The sequence below is a fragment of the Palaemon carinicauda genome, chromosome 14 (assembly GCF_036898095.1).
Source record: "Palaemon carinicauda isolate YSFRI2023 chromosome 14, ASM3689809v2, whole genome shotgun sequence".
Classification (NCBI taxonomy): Eukaryota; Metazoa; Arthropoda; class Malacostraca; order Decapoda; family Palaemonidae; genus Palaemon; species Palaemon carinicauda.
In genome coordinates this window covers 1,800,155-1,806,154 of record NC_090738.1, presented here as the reverse complement: position 1 = coordinate 1,806,154, position 6,000 = coordinate 1,800,155, and positions in this window count along the sequence as shown.

The following is a 6,000-nucleotide window of genomic DNA, read 5'->3' as shown; positions in this document are numbered from 1 at the left end:
TATATATATATATATATATATATATATATATATATATATATATATATATATATATCTAAAGTAGGAAGATGTGATGTAGTTTTAAGGGAAAAGTATGGGAAATATGTCTGGGTAATAAGCAAAGCTCTACCTCCAGTTTGTTTCTTCATTATGATCAGAGATAAATGTAAACAAAACATTGGTTGCCATTTTTTATCGTACTTTTTAGCGTGTTTAGGAAACGCATGATATAAAATCACCTTTAATATTTGTGCCTGTTTTAGTTTAGGGTACTGTAGTACATGCATTAAGTGTTCTGTACATTAAAGGGTAGTTTGTTAACAGTACTACGTACAAGGGAAGGTTTTAAAAGTCTGAATATACATGTTGAATAAATAGGTAAATATGGTGTCACTACTTCGCGGATTTTCACCTATCGCGGCCGCGTCTGGAACCTATCTACCGCGATAAACGAGGGTTCACTGTAGATGGTTTGCATAAGTTAAGAAATGGTATAAACAATACTTTTTTACTGTATTCGTACACGCATATTACTGAGAGCGGCAGCTAGACATCTGCTGATCCGATCACAGCCAGAAGTAAAACAAAAAGAAGTAAAAAATACTTGCTTTTTAAAACACACCCGAAATTCAAAAACAAAAGTGCACGTTTTCTTAATGTGCTATTAACTATTTAAAGAGTAGCAATTTTCTAGAATAAAATGAAGTTTCCTAAAAAATAGTGGTTTGCTGATGATATTGGATGCCGTATTTTAAGCTACAATTGAAATTGATGTATACACGGTATATTTTTTTCGTTTCGTATTTAATGGAACTTTTTATTGAGAAAACCGATTTTGGTTTCTTCATCTATATGTAAGTATTGTATAACGAGAGAGAGAGAGAGAGAGAGAGAGAGAGAGAGAGAGAGAGAGATGATTCAGCTGTTGTAATCGAATGCCTTGCTTTTGTTTCTTTTACCACCTGAGGCGAGGAATTGATCGCCACAACTAATAATATTCATGACATCAAATCAATCTCTCTCTCTCTCTCTCTCTCTCTCTCTCTCCAAGAGAGAGAGAGAGAGAGAGAGAGAGAGAGAGAGAGAGAGAGAGAGAGGTTTTTTATAATTATATCGAGTACTATACAAAACAAATCTTTGTAAAGAAAATCTATACTGTTTAAAATAAGACAAAATATTGCCGACTCTTTACCGAAGTTTAGGCTATTCACTGCTGATAAACGAACCCAGCCTACGTGTGAAAACCTTGAACATCCGAAGGGAACAATAAAGCTTTTATATATGCTGCACTAAATAATAATGCTTTATACCATCATTAACACTATTATTGAGATTATCGAAAGCTTAGAGAAAGATAAAGATTGCCGAGAACGTAACCACAATTCTGTTTACATTTTGTCAGCTGGACTTGCACAGTTAAAGTTGGTTTCATTGTTGGTGTGGAATTTTATCCTTAAATAGGCTATTTATTATGAAATTATGTTAATAAGATGTAAGGTTAATATGATTTATTAACATTTAGTATCAACTACCGTATTTAGGGCTACCAATATACTTAAAAAGACAATAGATTTGATACATTTTGTAGTATATGAATCGCAGACTTTGAACAGCTTTACAGATACAGAAAATTTATTATAGAAAAATAGCAACCGCATGAATGGGGAATCGTATAATTCGAACACGCATAATTCGGCACCATACTGTATATATATATATATATATATATATATATATATATATATATATATATACATATGTGTGTGTGTGTGTATATTCCTACTTAGCAAGGTTTCTTTAAGGATAATTAATTATGCCAACATCAAATGTAATGAAAAGGTGAGACTCTAATCAACATCTCTACTTCACACGTATTGATAATCTTATTATTTCTCTCTTTCACTGCCACTTTCAGTCTTTTTCACTTTCTCTTTTTATCTGCCCAAAGACAATATAGGGCAGGCAGGAAAGCCTACCTATAAAAAAGACCTGCACGCACCCAGTTCCAGTTCCTGATCAGTGCCATATATTGTCGACACACTAAGTAAAAAAAAAAAAAAAAAAAAAAAAAATATTGGATTCGGTATTTTGAGGGTTGAGATGTTACTTTAACAGTTATTAAAAAATTGGTCTATTATCATTCCTCTACTGGTTTTCCATATATTTATTCTAAATCGTATTGATCATTAAACTCTCGAAGAATTTTCTTCATTCTTCCATTTTCTTTCTGTGTTTAGTTACCCATGATATTTTCACCTTTGCCCTTTACATTTTCCTCTACGACACATGTGTGGAATGCGTTAATGTTGTGTACACCATGTTTCGTGACGTTATAGCGTAGAAAAAGTGAGATAAAAGAATTACGCTGTGTACGTCGGTTCTTTCCCTATACAACGTGCTTTAAGATAAATTATTACAATGGGTTCGAATATAATTTCAATCTTGCTAATTTATGAACATCTTATTTTTATCCCTCAGTACCAGTTCAGCTCTGATTAATTTTAGGATGTTTGCCAATCACACCAGCCCTTAGCTAATTACTTTTTTAGATTATTTATTTTTAGTATGCCAGAATAGATACGATTGTTATTATGTATGTTCCACCTCATTCTTCACACAAATATAATGTTCTACTTAAAAGTCCCGATATGGCACCTCAACTGCGTTATCTTGAGAAGAACAAGACTCTCCTGATGGTAGCTGACCCAGGTGAACCAATTTGAACTGATCCCGACACCATTCGCCAGCAATCCGCCACCATAACTTCCTCAAGATAAGTTCCTCCCCACCAACCAGAGGGGCACGGAGGAGTCCTGGTGTCACGACGGGTGGAGAGAGATATTATGTATTTTGTAGTGTAATAAACTATATGCGCTACGGCTATTAAGAGTAATATTGCACAATATCTAATTAATAGAACATGTTTTAACATAGTTTATAAGAGTAGTAGCGTATGTTATGAAGGATTTAATCATTAATTAAAAATCCTAAAGTTAAGTTTAGTGTCTTCTTACTTTTGTGTTCCAGTAGAATCCAATCTTTTTAAGAGTGATGCTCATTTGTTATTTTTGTATGTATGTACATGAGTTTTGTTTACATATTTATCTCTTGAGAGTCATAACAAATCAGAGAGTAGAGCTGTAATGTAAGCTTTAAGCATTAAATGTATTTTAATAAGAAGTCTCTGATTATATCCCATCCAACCAGAAGACAAGTTGGCAAAGATGCTGGGATAGGAATATTCTTAAATAATAAAACTAATATACCATTATTCCAGGTATGTGTGTGGGAGTATTCAACTTTGATAACCAATACCATATACAACATTTGGCAACGAGGATGCAATTCGAACCCACACAGGAAAACGCAATAGCAGAAGAGACAACTAGATGTAGACCCATACAGCAGCAGCAGGTATGCAATAAACGAAAGGAACGCCAAAACTCATTTGTACATTCAAGCTCAACGTCAAGAAAGAAGCAAACATCCTACATATATGTTATTGGTTTGGACCAAGTAAGGTAGGATTGATATTTGTTACCAGTAGGCGTTATGTGGTAAAATTTTACTAGAAGACAATGGGAGTTTTCATAAAAAAATTGACACTACAACAATTGATTGCACAAACACATAAGAGGTGAAATTAACATAGAAATCAGGTTAGAATTAACTCTGTCAGTGAGTAACTAGTTAATTTTGTAGATTTCATTTGCCTAACCTAATTCAGGTGAGAAGTCAAAATACCATTGGACATCGAGCATCCAAAGAAGTTCAGCATTGTTGCTGAACCCAATTCTGTTGCAACACGATGGTTAAAGTGGTGTGAAGAATTTAAGATTTACATTGACGCCTCAGGTAGTATGAAAGATGCACAGAAGAAGGTGTTATTACCTCACACAGCTGGTAGAGGGGTTCGGGAATTGTTTAAGACACTACAACTTACCGATGACACTAGTGAAGCTGTGATTAAGACTCTTACCAATTTTGTCCCTCAGGTCAATAAATTTTTTGAAAGGTATAAATTTACAGTAAAAGCATATCAGACAGACCACGAGAGTTTAGATGCGTTTGTGACTAGACTTGAGAATTTAGCTGTTTCATGTAAATTTCTAGAGTTAGAAAATGTTACCATAGATCAAGTTATTGGCCATTGCACATCACAAAAGCTAAAAAAAAAAAGTATTGCAAGATAAAGATTTACCACTAGAGAAGGTATTGATTATAGGCAGAGCTCTAAAACATCAAATAGGCAAAGTAATATGATAGGTAATTTCACAAGCAATAGAATGGAACATTCTAAAATTAGCAAGATAGGCTCCAAGTTGACAGACAATGAGAATCAGATAAATGATATGTCAAAGCCTAGTCATAGGAAATTGCCGAACTCTAATGCTCACAAATATCAGAATCAGATCTATACGCAGAAGCAACAAGAAAATACCAAATAATATAGATGTGGTCAAACTGATTATCTTACATATAAAGCAAGGAAATGCCCTGCTACAGGACAAACATGCCAAAATTGTAGAAAGATGGGATATTTTTCAAATGTTTGTAGATTCCCAAACATTACGCAAAGAAAATAAATGTAGCACTTGATACTATAGGCCAAGAGAGTAATGCAGAAAATATTCATGATAATCTGGATAGGTCAGAAACGGATTTTGCGTTTCGCATTAATTCTGTCAATAAAGGTGCAAAGAAACATATATATGTAGAAGTGATTATAGATGGTAAACCAATGGTAATGCAAGTTAACACAACAGCTGATGTATCAACTATGTCTAAGAAAACAGCTAAAACTATTCCTATTTTCTTATTAGAAGGTACAAATAGAGTTTTGGTATTCCGGTAATAGGTGCTTCGAACATAGAAGTACATTATGAAGATCAGAAGTTAAACAGAATGCCATTAATGGTAGTTAAAGGAAAATTACAAACTTTATTAGGTTTGAACTGGTTACAGTACATAAGATTATATTGGTCAAATATTTTGAAAGTTACAGGTCCACAAGATGAACACAAGAATGAAGTGTCTGTGGATAATATTCTATCAGAGTTTCAAGACGTATTTGGAGATGCAGTTGGTACAGTAAAGAACACAAGAGCAGTTTTAGTTTTGAAATCTGATAGTACTCCTAGATTTTCTGCTCCAAGACCAGTATCATATGCATTGAAAAGTGCAGTTGAAACAGAAATCAAAAGCTTATAAAGTGAAGGTTCTTGGGAAAAGGTTACATACTCAAATTGGGCTACACCATTAGTTCCTATTGTGAAGGAAAACAGGCCGGTTAGATTATGTGGAGATTACAAGGTAACATTGAATCCACAGCTTCAGGTAGCTCAACATCCATTACCAAATCCAAAAGACATGTTTGCAACTATGTCAGAATGTACTGTATTTTCCAAGTTAGATCTTAGACAAGCATCTCAACAGCTTCCCGTGGATGAAAATTCACAAGAGCTATATACAGTAAATACATCCTTAGATTTGTATATGCTCAAGAGATTACCTTATGGAGTAGTAAGCAGTCCAGCTATATGGCAACAAACTATAGATAAGATTTTTTTCAGGAATGCAAGTAGAATTTATTTTCATAAATGATATTTTAGCCTCTGGTAAAAATAAAAGAGAACATAGAGAAAGATTACAGGCAATTATGAAGAATTTGAAGGAACATAATATTAGAGTTAAGAAGAATAAATGTATTTAGAAGTTGATTCAGTGGAATACTCAGTTTTTGTAAAGTTTTGGCAAAGGTATTCACAAGACTTAGGCGAAAGTTAAAGCAGTGATATCAACATAAGTACCAGAAAATGTTAAGGAATTACAATAATTTTTAGGTTTAGTAACCTTTTATGGATATTTCATTCAGAATTTATCTACTATCGCACATACATTATACAACTTATTGAATAAGGGTGTAGAGTGGAATTGGACAAAAGATTGTCAGGAATCTTTTGAAAGAATCAAGCATGATATAACATCACCTAAATTTCT